The sequence below is a fragment of the Belonocnema kinseyi genome, chromosome 3 (genome assembly GCF_010883055.1).
Source record: "Belonocnema kinseyi isolate 2016_QV_RU_SX_M_011 chromosome 3, B_treatae_v1, whole genome shotgun sequence".
Taxonomy (NCBI): Eukaryota; Metazoa; Arthropoda; class Insecta; order Hymenoptera; family Cynipidae; genus Belonocnema; species Belonocnema kinseyi.
The window spans coordinates 85,651,498-85,679,276 of NC_046659.1; the positions used below are offsets into that span (position 1 = coordinate 85,651,498).

Here is a 27,779-nt window from a genome sequence, read left to right on the forward strand (position 1 = left end):
AACTATCTCCGAGATTATTTTGTTTCAAATCGACTTTGTTTATAGACTCAAATGGGCCAAGCTATTTCGCTAAAGAAAACTCAGAGATTTCTTTCGGTAGGGACTTCTGAAGATGGCACTGCATCATCAATACTGTAGCGCCATCTTTAGAAAGTACATCTAGGGTATGCTGACTAAGGTCTGGCCAGTGCCTAACTAGAATTTTTTAAGTTCTTTTATATTAATCAGGAATTAACTAAAGCCTGGCTTAAACACAAGATCAGGGCCTAACTAGACGCACATAGTTTTTCTAGTCATATGGAATAAAAAATCTAAACAGCGCCTTAAAGGTTCCTGATTAAAAATTACTAGTCCAATTGTTCTAGAGAGATTCTGACTACTAGCCTAATTGAAAAGGGACAAATGTTGCAGTTTCTACATGGGCTCTTACAAAATCTTGTTTCTAGGGTAGCAGTAACATATAATTCAGGGGGGGGGGGGGCCAGAATTTTCTTATTTTTCTCAAAAAGTTAAAAATCTGCAAAACAACTGGAAAAGGGATAGGTTGTAACCGACTTTCCCTCCCTTGCAGAAAATTATCGAGGTAGTCTTTTCTGGTCCTGGTCAACTGCTTATCAGCCTTACCCAAATCAATATCTTTCCAAATGTCAAGCCATAAATTATGGCATCACTGTCATCATTAAAAATTTCTAAGTGTCTAATGGAAAACATATTTTTTACACATTACCAAACAAAAAGACTGGATTTTTGAAAATTCCACATAACAATAATGAACAGCTATAAAAATGTTTTTTTTTCTCATCATCTAGTCGGTGTGATCGAACCATGATCTAGTGCCGGTTAGCCTGCCCTACTAAAAGAAAGTTTAGAATCGTCACAAATGGTCAAAAGTTTGGACTATTTCTGAGCATCCTGGCAATTCCTGACGAGTCTGGCTATTTCTGAAGATATATTGGTTCACAATCTATCAGGCAGTTCATCGGCTATGACCGCAGGTAGGCCAACTGGAAATAATTACAAATTTTAAATAATTTTTTTTGCGTTGTTGCATATACAGATTCAAAAGTTATAAATTCAGAATCTACAGATTTCGATGATTTCACTAAAACAAATTTCTAACAAATTTAAATTTAGGATAAATATAATGTACCTTGTAAAGAGAAATCTGCAGCAAGAAATCAATACTAAATATGAAAGTTGTTGTTGACAATGAAAAATGTTTATTCATCGAAATATCCTCAAACATTTTAATTTAATTGATTTATCCTATTATAAATACCTTATATGGATAATTATTTATAAAACTTGTTTATAAAAGAACAAATTATTGATTAACTTGATTAGTTGAACTATAAAACACTTTTTCCCAATAAATTTTGAAATTTAATTCACTTATTTGTTTATACAAAATTTAATAAATTGTTTAAAATTTTCGTTGCAATTGAACATTTGTTTATAGTTTCTTCATTATTTATATATGGTATACTTCGAGAGTTCAAATGTTATCTTTTATTTTTGCTATTGAATAAGAAAATTATTATCTGACTTTCGTTAGATTTGATTTTAAAAAAACGTTTAAATTGGGTAACAATTGTCTTCTGAAAATCAATTTGTCCACAGACATTTTTTGTTCATCTTAACCGACTTCAGCCATTACCAGCAACGTTTTATATCCTCAGTTTTTTCTGTGAATTATTCAATGTAAAAAATGTACGAATAGCCTAAAATGCTGTGAATATTATTTTAAAAATGAACCGTAAATATTGTAACTTAAATCGAAAATTGTGATTTAAACGTCTGATGAAGGGCAGTTCTTTTTCCAAAGTAAAACAATATAGAAAAAAATCGAAAAGAAATATAAGAAGTAGACATTTTTTCGATGTGACGTTAATATATAAAAAATAGTAACAAATAACACTTTTCTGTTACAAAAAAATGTAAAACTAGTAGGAAAAAGGTATTATGTTCCTTGAAAATGAGTGAAAAATGTTTATTTAATTATTGAAAGTGATAATGACAGACGAAAATCAAATACAAGTATTTTTTGTCCAATGCGAAAACAGTAAACTAAAAATTAACAATGTTATTAGCATGCGCCAGCAGATGGAAAATAAAAAGCTATTGACTAAATAATTATCTCTTTACCAATGATTTCGTCAAATACCATCTTAAACATTGAAGTTCACTGTGTTTTTACACTAACGGGTGTTTTGAAGTTACGAAATTTTCATTTAATTATGTACTGAACTGAAACAAAAGTTTTGATTTATTTGTATATTTTGTAAATATGACTAATGTTTACTTAAAACAAGAATATTATTGTTCCCCTCATGCTGAACAATTGATAAAATTTAATACAACTGATCTGGATCTGAATATCCAGACAATGATAAGAATGCTCATGGAAATTGTCGTATACAATAGACATAGCTCCCAAAATAAGCATATGATGCGAACATTATTTTAAGGTTTCATGTCACAAGTTTATGATACCAATACGAAATATAAGGTAAAAAAAAGAAAATATCTGTTATCTTTATCAGCATTCATTTTGATAGAATAAGGCAATAAATTGCAAATCCTATAGACTTTTCCAACGGGTGTGATTTTAAATATATTTCATAATATATAACAAATATATTTTTGACATTTAATAAGTAAATTACAGTGAATCTTAATTTTCTCTTCGGGAATATTTTGTCGTACATTAAATTGAATTCTAAAGAATTCTAAAGAATTTCAAAGAATTTATGATGAATTCCCAAGAATTTGCAGTCAACCTGACTGTGCGTGGTTCACTAGTAACAATTTTAACTGATTCATATGATAGGTAATGAAATCAGTAATGATAAATAATACAATTTGTAATTTTTGCTGCTGAAATCAGTCTCTTTAAACGATCTAGTCAGTACTTTCCATTCGTAAAATATTCCATTAGATTGCAAAATACTTGATGAATTTTAGGAAATTTATTGTAGAAAATCATTATAAAGAAAACTATTATATGCTAATCATCATTAGAATAAATAATACACAAATATTGAAAGAATTATTGTAAAAAGTAAATCAACTACAAAGAAACAGTTTATTCCAAACCATTCATAATCTCATATGAATGTACATAAAATTTCGATTCTGAACAAACAAATTCTGCACATTTAAAATTTGTGAATTTTCATAATATCTTTGAAATTTCTTGAACTTTAATTTTAATCCAAATGAAAAGTATTTGGAATCTCTCAAAATCCTTTATACTATCTTTATACTATCGAAAATATTTTTAAATCCATAACTTCTCTGCTTAAATTTTTGAAATATGTACACGCAGAAAAAAGAACCTTACATTTCACTGAAAACCAAGTTAAATCCACCGATCTTCCTAGTACGTATTTGGGCAACATGACAGTTCAGTAAACGTTACAATTATAGGCAAATAAGAATGACTATCAATGATGGTTACTAGTACCGATTCTCAAGTGGTGCTGACCTGCGGATCAGTATATTTTACCGATCCAGTCCTTATTCTGTACAGTCCCTGGATGCTGTATTTACGAATTATCATATCACTTTAACGAATAATATAAAGAGATCTGAATTATGTTGTCGGCGTAGACTACAGTTAAGACATTACTATAAATTGTGAATAAGTATTGCTAAAAAATAATTAATAAATAAGAGCACGGTTATTTCTTATAAATATTATCGGATATACTTATAATTAATCGTTATTTGTAAGTTATAATGCTTATAATACAATTAAAATTTCGCACATAATGAGGGGGGATTCGAACGCATAAACCTAAGCACGCAAGTCAACAGTCTTAACCACTACACTAGTATACGAGTTGCGATCTGTAAAATAATTTTGAAATGCATTTGTAACTGAGGGTGGTGACCTTGGGAACGACTTCTGAATACGCAACCATGTCATCGCGGCACACAACAAAAGTTGTAGCATTCATATCATATCTATATGTCAGCTGAAACAGTCACGGAACAAAAACACGTCTTGCTCCAATAATCTCTCAAGTGTACGCGATCTGTGAATAAGTTTTGCCATCCGAAATGGTGCTATTTTTATAAAACCCCTTCCTTGCTAAGTGAGAATTTGGAGTAATGTGACGACTGTTACAGAAATGTCAAAAAGGAATGTTTTTTAGGTGATGCAATCCATTCATTGCCGATTGCGTCATGAATTCAACCGGTGCTCCGCGCGGATAGGTTGCGTTGTGACTTTAGGGGCGAGTTAAGTAAACCGATCGGATCAGTAGCATGTACCGATCTTTCGGTAACGTCCACTGCACTACTATTGTAATCTCGGTTCAGTGGATTTTACATGTCGTTCAGTATGCAATACGAGGGAATAGAGGTTTATTTTACTGAAGGATAACCGTTGAATTAACCTTAATTTCACTGAGACATTTACGAAAGGCTAAGTGATTTTGATATTTTCACCCTCTTATTAAGAGCAGTTTATACTGTTACGGTTACAAGAAACCCTTTACAATTCTTGATTAGTAAATATAAAATTTCTTTTTTCTGCGTGTAGGAACCCCCTAAAGTAAAATTTAGTTTATTCCGTATAGTAGAAATCTTTTGAAAGCCCATATATATAATTTAAACTAAACTTATTTCTTAAAGTTATTTAAATAAAAATAGTTTAAATCCAGAGAAATTGTTGAGATCTCTTAAAATCCTTGGAGATTTAATAAAATCCTTGAATCTTGTAAACTTTCTTAAAGTATCTTCAAATCCCTTAAAATCTTTTGAATCACTATGAACCCTTAGGAATCTCAAGAAATTTCCTCTTATTTAATTTATATTTCAAAGTCAACTAGAAACCCCTTTGAAATCTTTGATCTTATCAATCCATTTAAAAAAGTATAGTGTATCCCAGAAAATAAAAATATTTTCAAAGTTTCGTGTGGATAAGAAATGCACACAATTTTAAATAAATTTTCACTGTCATTCAAACGTAACATTAAAAACAATATGTATTTGGCCTGACTATAATTTGCGACATAATGTGGCAAAACGTATACGAAAAAGAAATATGTTCGTGAATCTTTAAACCATTCAAATTTAAAAAAAATATTAGTAATGTAATGCGTGCCAAATTCGTAGTTTCTATACTATCTGCCATGTAAATGAAGGAGAGTGTGACCATTTTCAGTGCACAAAGGTGGACATATATTGAACACGTTAAAGGCTCCTATCGAATAGCTGGTGTGTTACCTTTGTTGGCCGTTAAACAAATAAACGAGAACATCTTCATCCATCAAAAATTGTATAGTAAAAGTCTTGCAATTTTATATTCTCATTCTAATGAAAGCTATTAGATTCTTGTAAAATTTTACTTCATCGGTATTCGTACAAACCAGTTATAAATATTTTTTATATTATAAAAAATAACTATTGCATTAATATTGCAAAACACCGTAACTTTGCAAACTAGAAAATATAGACAGCTCAATACGTCTCAAAAAAATGCACACAAATACATTAAAAAATTTGATTAAAACCATTTTATGTTATGATGCGTATTTTGGGTCAAAATTTTAAAAAATTGCATTGCAAATAAATTAATAAATTTAATGGAAAAACGGAAAAAATGACAATCAGATGTTTCATAACAACATTTTTTAGGACAATTACAATAGATTAATGATCTATAAATTAATTATGCATATTCAGTGTATTCATGCGCTACTTTTCAACAGATTTCTGTTTTTGATTTTCCAACATTTGTTACAATTGTACATTTTTCAAATATACATTGAACTTGTTTCTTAGAAGAACGCTTTAAAAGAATATTTGTGTTTAAAAAGAGAGCTTGCTGTTTTTCCTTTAAGGTTTTTTCTTTTTCTTCTCTTTTTTATTCTTTTCAACAGTAATTTTAAAAGGATCCCGATGAGTAATACTATTGGTACTTAATAATTAGAAGTTCTTATTAGAAAGTTTGCCTAATTTTCTTTTCATTTTTTTACATGCTTTTCGTCAAGAACTCTTCAAATTCATTTAGTTTTGAACATTTGAACTATATTCCATTACATTTTTAATTTATAAATTTTAATTTAGCTTTGTCACAATTTACTTATTTGTATTTGTCTTAAACAGAGATTGGAACGCTTAATTTTTAAAGGGTCCAGGAACCTAAATGGTCCAGAAAGGGTCCGGCCCGGACCCAAACCCGTAAGAACTTAAAGGGCACGCGTCCAGACGCGGACCCTTATTGATTTAAAAGGTTCGGGTCCGGACCCGGACCCTTTAAAATTTCAAAGGTTTGGGTCCGGACCCGGATCCTTAAGAAATCGAAGGGTACGGGTCCGAACCCGGACCTTTAGGAATTTAAAAGGTTCGGGTCCTGACCTGTACCCTTGAGAAATAACCCGGACCCTTAAAGCACCTTTAAATGCTGGGTCCAACCTAAAAGGTTCCTAGCATTACATTTAAAAAATTTACAAATTGGTGGACGACCAAATGAGAGAGAATAAAGAGAAACACAAATTTGGGATAAAAAAATAAACAATTCTCAAGTTTGACTCAAATTTTGAAAATCTAATTAATTTGGTAGATTTACATAAAAGTCAGTACGAGGGGGTTTTCGAGATAAATAATTTAATAAATAATAACAGATAAATAATTTGCGGTTGAAATTAAAAAATTCAAAAATTTGATTCAAATTTTGAAAATTGTATAATATGTATACTTATGAATAATATAATAATAATAATATATAAATATGAAAATAATAATAATATTAAATTTAATTAATAATCAATACAGAGATCAAGGAAGTATTCACCTTTTCATGTTTTGAATTAGAAACCAAGTTTTTTTTATCTAGAAAGTATAAAAATATAACTAATAAAGTTACTTGCACATTAATTAAAACTGGAGAAGCACTGCTAACGATGGAAGAATCGATATTAAATAAATTGCTGTTTCACAAGAAGAAGATAATATGTTCAGTTACCAGGAAAAGCTTTACTTATTGCTTACTTACTTACTTTTTTACTTTTTTCAGAAAAAGTAACTTGTTGGGATCTCATAAAACGAGAGAGGATCATCTGCTTTACGTCATCTTTATTAATTCGGTCGACTGACAACTCGAACATCAACTGCAATCTCATGGTAAGCTTTGTCATTGGAAAAGCCAAGTATCTAACCCACTTTGCTCTGTCAGCAGCTGAATCGTACCATCAGAATCGGTAGATGTCGTCCTTTGATCCCAGATCTTTTATATCTCCCTTGCAAAAAGTCGCTCGGAATACGAATTATCTAGTTATCAACATGTGGAATATTTTAAAATTTACTACTTTTTTATTATAATAAAATACCAAGACTCGCAGGTATTTTTCCATTGCTTGGACCTCATGAACAGGAAATTTCCAATATTGTAATGAAGGAATTAACTATTTATATTTGCTTGTATTTTAAATGCAAAGTTCAAATGTTACTTAAATGATAACTGAAACGGTACTTAAAAATTAGTCAAATGAGACGCTGCTTATAAAAAGGGGTTCCTAGCTTCAGCCCGGGGCTACGAAAACCTGAAAATTGAATTATAGTATCTTAAGGCCATGTGACAAGTGGATCGCGTGACCGGATTCCTACCTTATCGACACTTTTTTTATTTGCTATTTTATTTTCACAAGAAGCGCCACATCGAGTTGAAAATTTGGGATAATAAATAAGAAGCACTAAGAAAGGTTGCTATGGTCCTAAATTTGAATAATTATGATAAAAGAAGAACAAAAAATTATTTACAAAATACTTTTTTCATAATTATTGAAATTTAGAACTAGGCTCATCTTTCGTAGTGCTTCTTATTTATGATAATAATCAATACAGAGATCAAGGAAGTATTCACCTTTTCATGTTTTGAATTAGAAACCAAGTTTTTTTTATCTAGAAAGTATAAAAATATAACTAATAAAGTTACTTGCACATTAATTAAAACTGGAGAAGCACTGCTTCTTATTTATGATCCCAAATTTTTAACTCGATGTGGCGATTCGTGTGAAAATATGTTCAAAATAAAAAAAGTGTCGGTAAGATAGGAAACTGGTCACAAGACCCACTCATCACATGGACTTAAGGGGTGACTAAGGGATCTGGGGTTGCATTTATTTATAAAATTATCACTTTAGCCTTCGTATTGTTTATTATTATTTTCAATCATTTCAATGAAATATTTACGATTGCCTTCGAAATGTAAGCATTAATTTATTATTAAAAATAATAAATAAATTTTTTGATTTAAATCCTCTTACATGATTTTAAATTATTTTGAACTCTGACATTATTTGGAATGCTTTTCAAGAAATTTAGCCTGCTACACATATTTAATCATTCTTTTCTCTTATAATTCTTTTCTCTTGAATTCTCATAAAATGTATTAAATTCTTTTAAAGTTCTTTTCAAATTTCTTCACATTCTTTTGTATTATTTTGAGCAGATTTGACGGCTTGAAAAATTATAAACAATATTGTGAATTGTTTATGAACAGCACCAATTCACATTAAATTCATTTGAATTCTTTCGTATTCTTCTTAATTCATTAGCAATATTCTAAATTTATTAATTTTAATTTTTTATATTTGGTACATTCTTAGAATTCATTCAATTCTTTTAATTCTATTGAATGCTCTTTAAGTATTTTTAATTCCTCGAAGTTTACCTATTTTTTTTATTCACTTAAAATCTTATGAATTCATTTACTTCTTTTCTTTCTTAAAATTCTTAATACATTGTCTTGTTTGAAAAATTGCATTTTTATGTTAAACATCTCCAAATTTTCAGGAATATGTTGCAAAAGTCTAGAAAATACCGTGAAGTAGTTTTTTAATAACATTAAGTCACCTTAAATTCCTTTAGATTCCTTTTTATTTTGTTAACTCACTTGAAATATTCTGAATTTTGTTTATTGTTATTCTTTCAATATTCTAACCATCCTCTCCATTTTCAATTATTTTTAATTCTCCAAAATTCTTTTAAATTTTTTTAATTTGGGCGTAAATAAACTACGTCACGCTATTAAGGGTGGAGGTAGAATCCTTACAAATAACATTTCGTATCAAATTGGTAAGAAAATGCATTTCATTTCCTTTTGATCTCTTTATATTCTCATGAATTTACTTAATGTTCTGAATTGATTTATTTTAATTTTTTCAAGTTTTTTAATTACTTTAAATATTGTTGAATTCTTTTGAAGTTTTCTTAAATCATTTGATTTTTTTAAATCTCCTTAAGGGTGATTGCCAAAAAGATCATTTTAGACCATGAGATTTTCAAAAACACGAAACTTTCCAAATTGCCTAAATTATATAATTTTAATTTAAGGTAGTTAGATCACTCAATCTGTCGTCGATTGGAAAGGTCAATTACAATAAAAAGAAAAAAATGTTAGTTAAACGTTTCGGTCGTGAGTTTGGACCCTATTCGGTAAATATTTTATTATAGTCAAAATCTGTAAGACAAAATCAAAAATTGTATAACATGAGAACAAATGCGATAAAAAATACACAAAAAAGAAGAAAGGAAGTTTGAATTCTTAAGTAATGAAATAAAATAAGTTAATGAATTAAATAAAAGCAGAGAAATTACTCAAATTTGAGCATTTCATGGTGCGAAAAGTTTGTTTACAAAACAGATTAAATAACAATTAGATGGTTTACATTATTTAAATAACTGTGAAAGACATACCTTTACAAAAAGTTCATTCCAAATATTTTAAGTCCGAAAAACATAACATTAATGATTCTATGTATAAATAAATTTATGTGACATTTACAAATATGATAAGACGTGCAATTTATAAAAATAGTTTAAAAACATTTTTTTTATTAATTAAAAACATTTTTCCAGGTTGGCAAGATTTTAAAGACACATTTTGTCTGACAGATTTTGACTATAATAAAATATTTACCGAAGAGGGTGCAAACTCAGGACCGACATGTTTAACTAAAATTTGTTTGTTTTTATTGTAACTGACCTTTCCAATCGACGATTGATTGAGGGATCTAACATAGATACAAGGTCGAGACTGATTTATCAACATTAATTTAAGGTAACTGAAGAAAGTATGAAATTATAAAACTAAGCTATCAGGAAATATATTTGTTTCGATTGTCTGGATTTATGTTGAAGGCCACTCCAATCCATGCCCCAAATCCAGTCTTAAATCTAAGTTCCAGTGTAAAGGTAGAAATGATAAAAATGTCTAAACATACAGGAAAACTGACTATTTTCTCGCTTTGATTTTAACTTCAGCTTTTCAAAATATCCGCTTAATTTATCATATACAAAACAAATATGGAGCGGTTATTTCCGTAAGAATGGCGAGATCTGGAAAAGTGACTATTTCTATCGATATTTCAGTACGCAATTATCCGGAATTTTTCGGTACACGTACGCGCTGCCATTTAAATGATTAAATTTTGAAACTCAGCAAGTTTCTTCTGAATTTAAATTTATCTCTTAATTTCAAATCAAAGAAATGTTGTGGTGTACCAATTTCAAATATTCTTTTTAACTGAGTGACTATACATTAGTTTGAATGGAGGAAAACTGTCTCGTTATCGTTAAGGAAAAAAAGGAAATCCTGTCTGAATGTAAAAAGAATGAAAGGTTAACCGAATGTAGGGAGATGTTTTTAAGCAAAGTGGTGTGAAATCTTGAAATTTTCATCGATAATTACCATCACTTAATCTCCACCGTTCCATGGCCGAGGGAACATTAGCCGCATTTAATAACCGCAGCTCTTATCCGGTCAGACCATTTCCTGGTTATGATACGAGACATTAAGGGAGATCTTGGAGGAAAATTAAAGGAGAGATAAAAATGTATCAGAGTAAAATAACTCCAGTGATAAGTTAAAAACAATAAACAGTTGGTAAATCACCTTTTGTTTGATAAAATTCAATTTCAAACTAAGGCTGATCAGTACTCGCGTTATTATACTTTCTCCGACAAAATGTGTCGAGGGTACTTCAGATTTTAATCAACTACTAGCAAAACGTTTTTTTTGTACAGTTAAAAGAACATTTTAAAAATTTTTTAGATGGATTCATTAAAAATTTGCGGAAATATATACTTTGTAAAATAATATGCACCGTAACGATCTATATAAAAGAGTACATATTTTCGGCCATTTTTAATAAATCTACCTAAAACTTTCCAGAAATCTTCCTCAAACTATATACAACAACTTTCTTGCTGAAAGCTGCTTCAAATCTGAATTTCCCTTAATCCTTTGCTTGGCGAAACTAAAAAAACGTGATTACCAACCGACCTTAATTTGCAATTAAATATTATTAAACAAAAAGTAATTTCCACATTTTTTATTATTTGCAAAGCAGTTCCACCTTTTTATTATATACAAGTCTTTACTCTTAGCGTTTCCGAGCATGGGAGAGATCAATTGTAAATAATTCCTTGAAATAATTAATGAATCCAAATTTTCTACAGACTACAGGTCAAATAACTACTGAAAATTATAAATTTTTCATGTGCACATAAGTTATTTTTTCACGTTTTTTTATTGATTCAAAAAGGCATCATCCAAATAGGCGAGAAATCGTCTAAAATATCCACTACATTTACAATAATAATTAGAGTTTTTTCGAAAAAAAATATTCGCGTTTTTTACAGTGTTTTATCATGACTTAAAAATTATCCGATTTTCTTCCAAGATGGCTTAAAATGAAGGTTTTGATATATGTTTAAAGTAAAAAATCAAATTTGCTTTGGTAATGTGTCATTTTTTTATTGCTTAAAAAAAATTATAAATTAGGAAATGTCGTTAAAAAACGAAGTTTCGTTAAACAACGAAGCTTCGTTTATAATGCTGGAAACTTTACATTTGGTCCGCTCTTTTTCAGACATCAAGAAAATTGAACGCCTTGAAATATACTTGTGTATTACAAAATAAAATTTGCTACGTGACAATATTGTTCTTTTTTATTAGTGCATAAGAAATGAGAAAAATGGGGAAATTTTATTTTTTAACCCACTGTGCTCAAATATTTTCTTTTTTATCGATTTAAATTGTATTGCGTTTTAGTTATCACAGTCTGAAAAATAAAGAAAGATGAACAAATTTCATTTATCAAACCACTGAATGCTGGAAACATTTCTGTGAGTTTGATTTTTTTGCTGTTGGCTCAAATTGAAGATCTCGACATGAAATGTGTATTGAAGGATAACATTTTCTAAACAATAGTTTTGCTTTTTTCTTAATGATGTTAAAAGATTAGAAAAACTCGTTTTTTAGTTCACTATTCTGAAATATTTTCTTTTATTATGATATTTTTCGATGATGGCTGAAATTAAAGTTCTTTGCATGTAGATTTCCATAAAAATTCAGATTGTCTATTGTCCAGTAATGTGTTCTTGTTATCAGATATTGAAAAAAAAGATAAATGAAAAAATTTCTTTTATTAGACCACTATATACTGGAAACTTTTCTATTAGTTCAATCTTCATCTGCTCAAGTTAAATGTCTTGATATTTAGGAGTGAATTAAAAAATAAAATTTGCTATTTCATCCTTATGTTTTTACATTCTCATTCATGAGTGTGTAATGCAATCGTCCAAATTTTCGATCTCTGGCTTTTAACGGATCTTTGTGTTTCAGCACTCACAGAATCCGGAAATCATAAAATTTTATCGGTGTCTGCCTGTCTGTATGTCTGTATGTCTGTATGTCTGTATGTCTGTATGTCTGTATGTTTGTATGTTTGTATGGTTGTATGTTTGTATGTATGTATGTCTGTTTGTCTGTATGTCTGTATGTCTGTATGTATGGTCACCTGAATGTTGTAGCCACGCTAACTTTGGAAGGATTTGTCCAATCAAGTCAGCCTTTGATACACTTCTTAAGGTTCCCAAAATGAAGGTTGAGTTCGTTAATCAGATATTTCCAACCAAAATTAAAAAGTTAGAACATTATCAAAATTTGATAAAAACAAAATTCAAATTTAAAAAATTGGTGTTAAAGTTTCTGATAGCTGGATAGAAGAGTTGCAAATTATCCCAATACAAAAATTCCCATTTTGATGAAAATTAGAAAAGTTATATACTTTTGAAAATTTTGAAAATGTACAGAAAAATAGAAGAAAATATTTTTCTAAAAGATTAGGAAATTTCATTTAAATTCATTACTAGATATCATATATTTAGAAACTATGTCAGTTAAATTTTTGGATCAGATAAACATTCGAAAAGTTTGAACTCTTTCAAAATTTGAAAAAAATGTTTAATGAGTTTTAGAAATTTTATGTCAAATTTTCTGATATGTGTCCAAAAAACTTCTGAATTATGCTAATGACATTTTTAAATTCGATAAAACTTCAAAAAGTTAAATGCTTTTCAACATTTTGAAAATTTCTAAAAAAAGAAAAAAAACAAATTTTTTAATAGGTTAAGAAATATCAATCCAAATTTCTACAACCCGTGTAGAAATTTCCCACGTTGGCCCTTATACAACAAGGTTTCTGGTCGGATCCCGGGCGGGCTAACCCTGGCTGGGTTTCATGAGCAGGAACCGGGCGGGAGCCAGTCAGGCTACATTTTTCTCGAATCACGTAGTCCGGGGTCGGCCGATTACTGGCTGGGCCAAACCTAGTTCTTTCCCATGGCCGGGAACCGGTTGGGCACTGGTCAGGTTAATGTTTTTGTAGAAATTACACATGTTTTAAGAGCCGTGATATTATCAAAGACATAATTATGGATGCTAGATGAATTATTATTTGAAAATTGCAATTCAAATATTTATTAGATCAGTGAAACAAAAATGAGCTTTTTTAAATTAAAAAAAAAAACATTAAATTTTTTCGAATAATTTAACATTTTAAATTAAACTGTTATCGATTCTGCTATGTACAACAACAGAAATGATACAATTTTTATAAATTTCTCTTTATTCAGACAATGTTTAGCCTGTACAATTTCAAATTTACCGCCATATATAGCGCCTGCTGTGTCTGTCGTCTGCATGGACACTCAGAAATTTCCATTTTCGCACCGGAACGAGGACGCTCCTTGCACTCACGTTGCGCCGTCTCTTCGAAGTTCGCAAATAAAATCGAGAATCTTGGTTAAAATCAACCTTATTTCAGTAATTAGTTTGAAACCCCTACTTAGTGCGCGAATAATTATTATTCTAAATTAAAGTATACTGTTGTGTATACATTTTTTCCTTCCTTCTTTCCTAACCTTAAATTACCACGTGGTTTCCAAAATTAAACAATTGCTGGGAGATTCTATTATCATTGATTGAAATTGTACTATAATTTCCTAGCCAGAATTGGTTTAATTGATTTGACTTTTCAATTTCATCGTATACTTGGCAATAAGCCTTAAAATACAAAACAAGTTACCAATTTCACGCCTGAAGCAATATTTCTTAGCCGCTATTAGGCCGGATTACCCGACCGGATCCAGGCCGGTATTGAAGCCGGGATCCGACCAGTTTACCGTGACGTTTTTAGCCGGATCCTGGCCGGATTTCCCGACCAACGCCTGGCTAAAAGCGGGTCTATCCGGCTGGGACCCGGCCGGATCCCTGATTGGATTCCTACACGGGCAGATATAAAATATATGTTTCACGAAACTATTATCATGTAATTTCTTAGTTAGACAAAAGTTCAAAAAGTTTGATCATTTTCAAAAATATGCAATTTTAGTTTTGTAAGAGTTCCATAAGTATGAAGCGTTGTTTCTAGTCGATTTTAACCAAATTTACAAATTATCTTGATGCAGTTTTTCAATTAGACACAAGTGATCGAGCACGAAGCGCGAGTTTCGTAGTGAGAATGTAATCGTCAAAGCCGTAGGTGTTTTGAGTACATTCTTTAAATACAAATCTAAAAAAATTTCAGTTACAATTTATGGCTGTATTCCTCAGAAGTTTAAATCACAGTTTTCGATTTAATTTATAGTATATAGGATATTTGAAAAAATGTAGTTAAAGTGTACGCATTAAAGTACGAAAACGAGCGTGAAGCGCGAGATCGTACTCGCGCGCCCTAGGCGCGCTCAAACTTGACGCGAAGCGGCGCGCGCGCTGCGCGTAATTAGAATGTGCTCGCGCATCGGGAATTTTTTTTTGTTATCAAATATTGAAAAATTAGGAAATTTCATTTTTAAAACCTCTGTTTATGACTCTTTTGTTATAGTTTGATTTTCTTCAAAAAGGACTGAACTTAAAGGCGTTGGCATGTAGATGTGCATAAAAAAGGATTTTTTTTATTGTGTTTTATTTTAAAAGTTTTTAAAAATGCGGAAGTAATTTTTTTAAGACTATTATGCTGGAAGCTTTTCTTTCCGTCTTATTTTCTCGAAGTTTTTCCTATTATCGCACCTACATAAAAAAATCTCTTATGTATGTGCAATTACCCTTCAATAATTCCTTTTTTTAAATTTATGATTATGAATAAAGGTTTATTTTCGATTTAAAAGAAAAGTTTTCATATAAAAACCCAAGTTTTGAGATGGATTCAATGTTTTTAATAGTGAAGTGCTATAAAGATAAAAATATACTTCTATTTAAAGCAATGCTTTTACCTTATCTAAATTTAAAATTTTGAATTGAAAAAGTTTGAATATCTTGATTGTAAAAAATGTATATGAATATTTGTAAAAGCTTGATGAATAAAACCATTTTAATTATCAAAAATTGTAGGAAAATCGTTTTCCTTTAGAACTTTCTGATGTTGTATGAGCTTTTTTACGTGCAGGCTTTTTTGCGTACAACTGGGTGTTAGTTAAATTTGTTGTTTTCTTCAGCTAAGTAATAGATCCTGCAGGGTCTTACAACTTTGACCTAAATTTTTTTTTTGGTCGTACTACAATTCCATTTTCCATTGTCGTACTACATTCCATTTTTATTATAATCCATTTTTATCTTCCGCAGTCCTTTTTTAATATATTTTCGTTCGATCTAGTTGATTTTCATACAGTTTCGTGAAAACGTCGATTAATTGCGCAGGATGTTTTTTGTAAAACTGTGATATATATTAAAAGTATATATAAAATGATGACATATATATTTTGATATATATATATAAAACTCAATATGTAAAAAATGCATCAATTATTTTCACGAATTTTGAAGATCTCAATGGATCTAAAAATATTTCAAAATATTTCAGGCGATTTCGAAAGATTTTCCAAATTTTAAAAGATTTTAAGAGATTCTAACGAATTTTAAGAGATATAAAGACTTTTTAATAATTCCACGGGATTTAATAGGATTAAAAAAAAAATTCAAAAGGTTCCAAAGTATTACACTTATTTTTGAGGATATCAAAAAATTTCATGGGATTTTTTTTTATTATTATTACACCATTAAGCCATTTCCCTTTCGGGGTAGGCGTGACTCACTCGGCAGGGCAAAGGAGTAGTGTGTGGATGGGATAGAGATTTTTCAGATTGATCCAGAATTCTCGTGCTATTTATGTAAATAGGATTTTAATCTCTCTAAATCAGTTACAGTTTTGACTAATTCGGACAGATTTCCACGCATCTTAAAGATTTCAGTGAATTGTAAGAGGATTTTACAGATTTCAAGAAATCCCGTAAGATTGCGAAATTTTTTATAAAATTTCAAAGAGTTGAACCGATTTTTAGAAGTTTTAAGGTATTTACACCGATTTTTAACAGGATTATACGAAATTTTTATGAGATTTGTAATCGATTTAAAGGATTTTCAATGTCTTAAATAGATTTTAGAAGATTTCAAAACGAGTTACTGGATCTAAAAGGATTTTTGCAATTTGTATACGAATTTCAGAATTAATTAGTTAGATGAAGATTAAGTGTTGTTATTCAGGAAATTTTGATTCTCTATTTATTTCTATAGATGTTTCACTTTCGTGTACAAAATTCGATTTTATAGTAGTTCAGTCGACCTGCAGCTTACACAATTAAAGGGATTGAAGCAAAATTTTCAACGTGATTCCGTTAGATTAAAATCCAGAACTACGTCTCTCAAAATATAGATTAATTAACTAGTTCTTCATAATTTCCTACTTCTAATTGAAAAAAATCGATTCTTCAGTAATTCACTCGATCTGGATCTTTACACTGTTGAGCCAATATTGTACAGCATTTTCGACATGGCGGCGTTGGATGAATATATAGGAAAATCGAAAGTAGAAAAACTGTCTATTAGTTCTATTTTCACTTATAATGTCAATATCAATACTAATTATATGCATTATAGTGTCTTACAAAAAACATCTAAGATGCATAATATTTTGTTAAGTATAAAGGTATCAGTACATTCAGCGCAGGAGAAGTTTGTGAAGTCAAAGTTTGGCAAGTAATTGTAAAAGATATCTAAATGAAAATATTCAGATTTTTATTAACATTGCAGAAATTTTGAGAATGTATTAAAAGCGAAAATGATAGAAACTTGGCAAATGTTTTTATTCTTATTATTTAAAAAAAGAGATAATCTCACGAAGATTTTATTTTTTTCTCCTACTCAAAGAAAAATTTGTCTTGGAACGAAAGCATCGTCTTCTTGTCTGAAACGAAATTGTTTGACTGCAAGATTACGTCAAGTAAAGGATAATGCTTGCAGAAAAATAGTATGTTGGATTACAAGTTGTGTTACATTCCTAGTAATTCATATTATTTTTCATAGCAAATCTATTGAAAATTCGAGTTCAGATACCTGTGGACCCTACCTTTCTACCTAACTGCCTGTGTGCCCCAGAGTTGTAACAAAATGTTTCAACCCTAGGGATCCAAACACCGTGTTTCAACCCGCTCTATACTCTACACTCTACATGTAACGAAACTCGAAGTTTCAATAGAGGCGCTATGAAAAAATTCTTTTCGAAACAAATGAAAATCCTCTTAACCTTCAGTTTAAGAGAAACTAGAGATCCGCTAGGGAGAGTTGAGACCATCGACATATAGAAATGGACCGGTAATGCTGTGGGGAGAACGGTAATGGGCTCTAGAGAGAGAGAAAACATATGAGACGTAGCCCTATCTCTTTCTAGATAAAGCTGATTGGTCGAGAATATTTTCGTTGGGTGAAGTTTGGCGCAGCACAGGACCGTGATTTGTGTCGCGAGTGCCTCAATAATGTGACGTTTATTGCACTTTTCAGAATTGTTTGATTTATAATTTATTTAATTATAATTTATTGTAAATAAATATAAAAAATGGTGGCAGCCTGTGTAGTTTGTGGGCGTTGTCAAGACGTTTATACGGTGATATGTTTTCATATGTAAGTAAAGTTGTTGAATATAGTAAAATAAAAAATGTTACAACAAAAACAAAACCTCAAAATATGAAGTTTTGTACTTATGCAATACAAATGATTATTGTTTATGTTATAGAAATATTGTTCAAATTTTTGACAGTTTTTACATTATTTTTGAATACGCAAAACAATTATTATTGTAGCATTTTCAATCTAATTTCAAGAAGAATTCAAGGTTACCAAGTTTTTAAAATAATCTATCTGAAACAGGTTATTTTACATGAATGTTCTTAAAATTCAATCTATTATAACTACAAATTTCTAATGTATTGTTTATATATTTTCGTAATTAACCGTACAGAATATTTAGGTAATGCCCGGGGCCACCAAATCACTTCCCAGTGGGCACAAAGTTTGGCGACGTCTTTACGATAACCTTACGACATCCTATGTCCATGTCGTTAAGGTGTCTTTACGATATCGTAAATAAGTCGCATGATCTGACGATGTCTTTACGACATCGTAAAGACAGCGAAACGACATGGACATAGGATGTCGTAAAGTTGTCATAAAGATGTCGTAATGATGTCGCAAAGACGTCGTCAAATTTTGTAACCACTAGGCTGACAGAGTCCTGAAAAAGATAAAGGCAGGTCTACGTCTCATATGTTTTTTCTCTCTCTAGAGCCCATTTCAGTTCTCCCAAAAGCGTTACCGGTCCATTTCTATATGTCGATGGTTGAGACAAGTTTCCCCCTCCAATAGTCGCCGCTATACCGGAACTTTGATATTTTCATGGGGCGCGAAAAGTTTGAACAGTTTTATTTCTTATTAATTTCTTTGTTTATGAAAATTTTGAAGTATATGCGTTTCAAAGTGAATATTATTTTTCCCTCACCTTAATGACTAACCTTCCCAATAATTAATAATGTTCCTGTTTAAGAGTTGACTCAATTCTGTATTAAATCCTCTTACACATACAATTGTGATTTGAAGATAGCGCCAACTGATGCCAATCAAAACTGATAAAAGTTTAACTAGTTCCGGGACAGCGGCGCCAATCAGATTTTGAATAACCCGTGTCTCAACTCTCCCATGAGGATCTCCAAGAGAAACTTCCATTTGTGTCAAGAAACATCCTTTTGACAGAAGAGGAAATTCCTCTGAGTACCTGTTTAATACATTATCAAAATGTAATTTTATCAATCTATAAAAATATTTCAATTCAGATGTTTTTGGTGAGATTAGTATACATGATGGAATAGCATAAAGGTATGAATTGCCATTGTGGTCTAAAATTGGTATTTTGACAGCGAAAGTGTGTTCTAAGTTTTGGTTAGTGGTTGGCTGTTCCTGCCTCACAGGTGGTCTGGTAAAGAGGATTTATCTCTATTATAGTAAAAGTAGTGAAGTGCTTTATAATCCTAGTCTGTAAGTTGTTCCTAAGTTTCGTGAAATTAATATTCCGCCTTAGCTAACTCACGTCGTCAGGTTTCTAGTTGAATATACCACAGCAATCTAACGCAGCGCAAGTATAAAGAGAATCAAGCAGACACCACAATGTTACAGTTTCGCAAGAGAAACAGTAGAAGCACAAACAGAATCTTCAGCCTATAGTTGAATGCTGCCTATTATGCAGCTTTATTTTGCGGCCTCGCCTCGCTTTTGTATTCTGTCTTCTCTTCTCTGCATGCAACTTCCTGCAAGTTTCAGTGATGTGCAGGTTAAACATGGTTAACATCATTTCGAGAGGTCACACGCCGTCTGGTACAATTGCAAGAAAAAATAGGCTTGGAGATCTCAAAGAGCAGGATAAGCAATTCTGAGGTGATTTTGTATCATTTTAGAAAAAATTTCAAAATTTCGGGATCTTTCCTTCCTCCTATTCAGACTTACAATGCTACACCGCATGGCCATTACACGACCGTCAGCCACTGCACGACCACCACACCACCGCGCTCCTAGAAGATCAAATGAAAGGTCCGCGGTAGGGTGGGTCGAAAAAACAGACTTTTTTAACCCTAGAACGGTGTCGTGACTTTTAGTACAATAATGGTATCCACACGCTTCCTAGGCGTGTACGCCCTAATTATCCATATTTTAAGACCACAAATGGTTATTTTTTTTTTATTTCCGTTTATTTTTTCAAAATGGTAACGTTGTCACGTGATATGACATTCATTCTTGTCTACATCTACGCCTCGGAGGCGTGTAGATACCGTTCTAGGGTTAATTTTGATTATGGCTGGAAAAAATCTTCTTCTACATATCAAAATGAGTCTTCATATTTTGAATTAAAAAATCACGTTTTTTTAATAAATAAACGATCATAACTTTTTAGGATTGCATTCGTTCAAAGTTTACAAAAATTTTTTGGAAAGTTCAAACAATTTTACATCAGAAATTATTATTTTGAAATTTTTTTAAAAACGATTTGATAGTGAACAAAGCCGCTGACATACGCATTTGAAAAATAGAATTTCGGACGTTAATGGTTTAACTGAAACTTTTATTAAATTCAATTTTTTTGTATTTTCTGGATTATTTTTTATATACAGTTAATATGCCGTAAACGGAACAGTAAAATTTCTTTTAGTTTTTTTAAAATGGATTTTCAAAAATCGCGTTTTGGTATCTAAAACATAGTTCCGCGATCTAAATTATCCTTCGCCGTGTAAAATTTCTGAAATATCAGTTAACAGGTTGAGACTGAGGACCCTTCAAATAATATCTGACTAAAGTACCATCTTATTTTACACTGTACTTTTAAACCCTATATACGGTCACAATTCTTGCAATAAACAACGCTTTCCCTTTATTACAAAGTCTCTGTCACAGAGAATTTCTGGTATTTGTTTATAATTGTTGATAATAATGTCTCTGCAAGGGTCCGGTTCGAGCTCAGGTAGATGGATCCGCATGTCGTTAACACAATTAAATATCTGAATTTATTAAAAAAAAAGTATATTTTATAAAGATATGAAATTCTTCAACAGTTTTATGTATAAATTATAATAATTTTATTAACTTTAAAAAATTGGCTTCTTCATTTTTGTCTATTTCTATCTCATCGTAAAGTTTCATCAATATTTCATTTTTCTTAGGAATAAAACTTGTTTCATTCGCCAATAATCGTTAAACGTTTTAAACACTTCACACATTGTTAACCATTATTCTTTTGACATTGGGAATATAATTCAAGAAAATAATATAAATTAAAAATTCGCTAAAATATATTCTCAATTTTTGCGATTAGAACCTTAAGAATAATTTCAATATTAAAAAGCGACAATACCACTGTGCCTTATTAACCTGAAATCTCGCCACAAATTAAGAGTTGAGGTACTTCTCCATAGTATATCAACTCGATCTTGTTCATTTTTCGGAACTCTATGCCTCTTTCCTTTCAATTAAAAAAAAGTAAATTGCAGTTCCCTCTCAAAGCAAGGGCAAAAGTGGAAAATAATGAGGTCATCAAAGGTAGTTGGAACGAGGGCTGTTACTGTTGAATTGTAAGAGGGACAAGATGAGGGTTTGTTGCATTCAACGATACTTGACTTTGGAAATTAGGAGGGGAACCTGGTTTAGGACGCTTAAAATCAGGTGTTTTCATGAATTTTTGACAAATAAAGTATTACGGCCATATTTAAAATGAAGTGTATACACTGTCGGTACCGGTAAAAAAAAATTACCGGTACCGACAATTTTTTAAATCTTTTTTTTAAAAAAAAAAGCATATTTCTAGCAAGGTAGCGGCTGATCGCGCATATTCATAGAATTTGTGGAATTCTTGGAATTCAAGGAATTTATGGAATGCAAATTTTTCTAACTTTTCTTTAACATTTCGAGAGGAGGGGGGCTGGAAGACACTCCTGTGACTGGTTACAGAAATAATGTTGGTCAAACCCCTACCCCTTTCCAACGTCTCGTAGGGGGCGGAAAGGCACCCCTGTGACTATTCACATAAATAATTTTGGTCGAGCCTTGACGCTATTCCTAAGTCTGGGGGGGGGGTTACACCCCTGTAACTGTTTATAAAAATAATTTTGGTCGAACCCCGACCCCTTTTCAACGGCTCCTGGGGGGGCGGAAAAGCACCCCTCTGACTGTTCACAGGAATAACTTTGGTCGAACCCCGAACCCTTTCCAAAGTTTCGTGGGGGCATTAAACACATTTGAAAAAAATTAATTTCTTAATATCTTCTTCCCACAGTCTAGACTCTATCTTTAAAATATGCTTTTTAAAAAAACCAGTAAAAAAAATTGTCGGTACCGGTAATTTTTTTTTTACCCGTACTGACAATTTTTCTACCGGTAACAGCTTTGTATACACAACCTATTTAAAAACTTGTAGGAAATATTTTTTTCAAACGTCTTAAGAAGAAAAATGAATTTAGATTTAAACATTGTAGATTTAGGAAGAGTCATGCGAACTTTCTAATGATTTATGAGCAGTTCAAAGGCTAATTTAATATCTTACAGAGACTGAAAAATAAAAGAAATAAATAAAAGTAAAATTATTCCAGAAATTTGCAGTATTTTTTTGTTTATTATTCCTAATATCACATCTAATAAAAAATGTAATCAAAATTTTGCGAGATAATTTCTAAATGTAATAACTCCGCATCCTACAGGTTTATTTGTTAAATAAATTTTTTTTTTTAAATAGAATCGAATTTTATTTATTTCAAAAAGAGGTCGATTTTTTTGGTTATATTTATAAAACGCTTAAAAACTATCCAAAAGTAATACAGAATAAGGAAAAATCACATGCAAAAACGCTTTAATATCTTTAATAAAATAAACAGTCATTTTTTGCATAACTATAAAAGCTCCAGAAAATGTACAGTTTTCAAGTTGCGATATTTAAAAAATCTTTTTTCACTTTTTTCCATATCAAATAACACTTTCTAAACAATAATTCGAAATATGTGAAACAAAAAATTGAATTTTACTAAAAGCTAACGGGGCTCGATACACTTTGCTTCTTTAGATTTTTAAAACGTTTTAACACTTTCGAAAAACCATAAATAATAAAGAAAAGTTCAGAGCAAAAACACTTCAATAATAATTATTAATTGTATAACTGTAAACTGCTATTAGCTGTAACTGTACACTGTAAGTATTAATAATAATAACTAATTTGATAAGAAATAAGAATAATATAATCAAATTATTAAATAATACATTTATTAAAAGTTAGAAATTTTAAATTCAAATTTCAATTAAAATAAAAGAATTCTAGATCTTCACTTAAGATAAAAATTTAAACAAATAAAATCTAATAAAGTTTTGCATCACACACATTTTGCATAATGACAATTATTATTAATTATATACACAATTTTTATGAACAACGCACATTTTAAAAATTGTTTCATAAATAGGCTTTATGTTTTTTGCGGAATAAATGCGAAATGTCTATTCAAAGATTCCCTGCTGTCATATATTTCAAATTGATAAAAGCTATTCAATATTTAAACGAATATGAAAAATATAATTTTAAATTTTTATATGAAAAATATGACAGTAAGGAAATCTTTCGTAAGACATTTAGAGTTGATTCCACAAAAAATTAGGCCTATTCATGAAAAAGGGTCAAAATGTGTATTTGTTTAAAAATAATATTAAATTCGAGCTGGAAAAAAGAATGAAGCCTGTTCAAGAAAAAATGGTTAACGTGTACATTTATTTATAAAATTTTTCCAAATAATTGGTAAACAGCAGCTATTCTTAACTAATTATAAACGCACATTAGATGTTCTATTTCATACTACAAAATCTGTAAATTTAAAATAGCTATTCATCGCGAATCATGACAAAATGACTTTTGTTCAATGTTTTGCTTATAACATTATAAAACAACAATTTTTCACTCTAACCTACTCAAAGTTATTTTTAATTAGTTACTACATTGAATTATGACTCGTTTTAATAAATTATAAAATCTTAAAAGAAACTATATCACTGAAAAGCTAGACAAACAAAAGTTTAAACCTTGTTGTTAAATAACGAATTTTTGTTTGGTCAGAGGGAAATTTTCGCAATATTCGTTATAACTCGAAGACTTTTAGTAATTTCTAAAAAAAAAACATTGAAATCTTTTTAAAATATTGTACTGTCGGTCGATTTTTGTCAAAAAAACGTGATTTTTCGCTCCTCTTTGCGGCTCTTCTTAAATCAACCATTTTGAACTGTAATTTAATTTTTTTTTCTCTTCAAGACGTGTAAAAATATAACTTAAAAATTTTAAAAAGGTTACCTTAATACTTTATTCTTCAAAAATTCACAAAAACAAAAAACACCTGGCTATAAGTGTCCTAAGCCAGATAGCTCCCTTAATTTCATAATTGCAATTCTAGTGGTAGTTGGGTTTTGAGCAGTTTCGAGCAGAACAGCCAAAACCGCGTGTACCTACCTGCAAATTATGAGGTACACATGCGTATACCTTCCTAATATAGTTTCTGCTATTATCGTTAAAAGGCATCCGACGGTGGCGCCGTTCATTCGACCGAAAGACGACGAGCGTCGCGACGCTTCAGTTTGACCCGTACACCCGTTGCAACTGGTTGCACCGCGCTGACGATGAAGCTAAAAATTAAAAACGTCTCTCAAGTTGTCCGGTAAAAAAAATCGTGAAAAGTTCATCTTTAATCGCAAAAAACGATAATCGAAAAACCAGGGTATAATTTAAAAAATAACAATAAAAACTGATAATACGAAAGTGACTTAAGCACGTGCCTTTTCAATGTAGGCGGTTCTCCGGGCATTTTATAATTTTTTTTATCTATCCAAATCTGAATTGTTAATCACAACTCATATCGAAAATCTCTTATTTATTATAATTTAATTTAGTTTTACAGTATCCATGTGAATTGGTTTTTGCAAAAAGAACAATTTCTATGTATCGACGCACAGTGGGACAGAAAAAGTTTTCCTGCACAAATTGGGCTAGAGCTTACAATTTTGATCCGATTTGAGCATTTTTTCTTAAAATTAAAATAAATTAAATTTCAAAGAGATTTGCCAGGGCAGATTTTTAATTTCTTTACATCTTTTATACAGTTAACAACAAAGTTAATATTACAATGTTTTTAAATTCAAAGTGAAAGTTCTACTTCAAGATTAAGAATACTTGCAGTCTTTATTTTTTACTTTTTTCAGTTAAATATTAAAACGTTTCTGTTATGTTATGAACAAAGGAATATCTTCCTCATTCCCCACTCTAAAGACATAATTTGCTTAACAAAATTGATATACAAATACAAATTTTCGTCAATTTTTAACTGGCAGATTTCGCTTTATTTCCCGAAATGAATTTTTTATTATTTGGCAAAATCCTTGCAGTATGATATTTCATAGAACATCAATGATTCTTAATTTTATAACCAATTTTATGAAAAACTCACAACTTGACTATATGTCCATAAATGAATTCTGTTTTTGCCACGAAATCGACTGCCAGAGACTCTGAAAGGACCTTATTTATTAAGTCACTCAATCTGCCGGTTATATTATTTTTTTAAAATAATTAAGATTGCATTTTTTTAAATCTTCTTAACTCTAAATAACTTGAAAAATCTTTCGCTTTACATTCTTAAACAATGAACAGCAAATTTTCATTTTATAAACAATTTTATTAACATATTCACATCTCGACTACTGGTCAAAAAATCGGTGCAGTATTTTAAAATAAATCAAATACTTATGACTCAGAGGGTCCCCTATTGATCAGAATAATTTATCAGGTGAGACATATTGTGGTTTATCTAAATAACATACTAAATAATAGTACTAAATAATATATAATAATTGAAAATAATAATATACCTTTCATATGTTATTTTATCAATGAGCCACTTGTTTTTTTTTTATAAACAATTTGACTGAAAATTCCGTGATTTTATAATTTTAAGAAGTCTGCTACCGTTTAAAAATTTTTTAATTTACTCACTATCGTGATCTTAACTGAAGTGCTTGTGCTTCTGGATGCAGAGATCTTTTATTCTTTATTCTGTGTTTGTATTTTGTTATGAAATTTTTTAAAATAAATAGTAAATTTTGTCTGACAAAGTTTTCTAATAAATAGGGTCCTCACTGAGTTATTGGCAGTTAATTTAATAAAAAAGAACTTCATCTATTTGTTGAAAAGTACTCAAGTTGTAAATTTATTAATAAAATTATAACAGAAATTATTGTTCTTTGGTAAAATATCATGAGGGAAGGATTGTTTAAACTTATTTAGAGTTAATTCTATTGAAAAAACGAAATCTACTCATTAAAAATTGACTACAATCTGAAATTGTTTCTAAAATTTATTTCTATAAATAAAAAATCTCATCTGACCAAGTTTTCTAATAAATAAAGTCCTTACTATGTGATTGGAAATCGACTTAGTTAAATAAACTTCATACATTTTTTGAAAAGTAGTGAAGTTGTGAATTTGTTAATAAAATTATTCATAAGAATAATTATTGTTCTTTAATAAAATTTTATAAGCGAAGGATTTTTCCAAGTAATTTTAAATTGATTATTACCAGGTATTAGGAAATCGTGCAATTTATTGCCAAGAAATTTTTCTGAAATAGCTAAGATATGCGTTTGTTTATTAAATTCGTTTATAACAATAAAAATGACTTTGAAATTATTGTAGATGGTTACTAAGCATTGGGTTTACGCGTGTCCCTAACAAAAATTGAAAAAACGCCTCAAAATATTTTTATTTTGAAGTAAGACTGTAACTCATTAATTTCTTAATCTAAAATTAAAAGTGCATCAGTTAAAAGCTAAAAAGCAATCAAAATTGTTAGAGCGACGCAAATCAAATTAATTTACGACATAGACAGATTCAAGTTTATCCAGCGATTCAGTACAATTATTCTGGAAGTGGTTCGCGTGATTGGTTCTGATTTACCTGCGAATCGAGTTTATCTAGGCGACATCCGATTCCGATCAGGTTAGCCGGCAACAAATGCTGCACATTTCCCTCATTAATTCTAAAGGCTGATCAGCATATAGATTGGTTTTAAATTATATCTTAAGACGGCAAATCTTCTTAAAATTGTATAACTTAATTGGAAACGTGACGTCACTCAGTGAAGCAAAAAAAATGTATCTGGACAAATTAGTCTGGAGCTTACAATATTTATATGATTTGTGATTTTTCCCTAACAAGTCAACAAACACGCGCGCTATGGGCGCGTTTATTACATGTTTTCATAGTCAAAGTACTAAGTTATATTTCACTAAAAGAGGTAAATTAGTCAAAAATACGTATTTTTAATTAAATAGAGTGTATAAATATATCATATACTACTACTAACGATTTACTACTAACGATTTACTGGCCACAAACCAAGCAAAAAATATAAACAAATATTTTTTTATCTTGAAATACTTATGCCGTAAATTATTAAATGAAAAATGTGATCTAGTGAAGTCCTTTGAAAATTAATGAAATCTTATAAATTTCTCTGAGACCCCATAAACTGGCTTTCCATGGTTTCAAACACTCTGAAAAACTTTACCATTTTTTCATGTCCGTCATAATCAA

At 30.2% G+C, this 27,779-nt stretch overlaps 1 protein-coding gene across 5 annotated transcripts in view; it reads left to right on the forward strand.

The window, feature by feature from the left end:
- The window catches only part of LOC117168726 (KH domain-containing, RNA-binding, signal transduction-associated protein 2), a 177,854-nt gene that overhangs the window by 19,792 nt on the left and 130,283 nt on the right, over nucleotides 1–27,779 (forward strand). For 2 of the 5 annotated variants that reach the window (XM_033354453.1, XM_033354455.1), the window contains exon 1: nucleotides 24,803–24,909. The gene's annotated coding sequence lies outside the window, so the exon portion shown is untranslated. Of the gene's footprint in view, nucleotides 1–809; nucleotides 996–7,027; nucleotides 7,135–24,796; nucleotides 24,977–27,779 lie in introns of those variants that run through there. The other 3 variants (XM_033354451.1, XM_033354454.1, XM_033354452.1) reach the window with 3 other exon arrangements.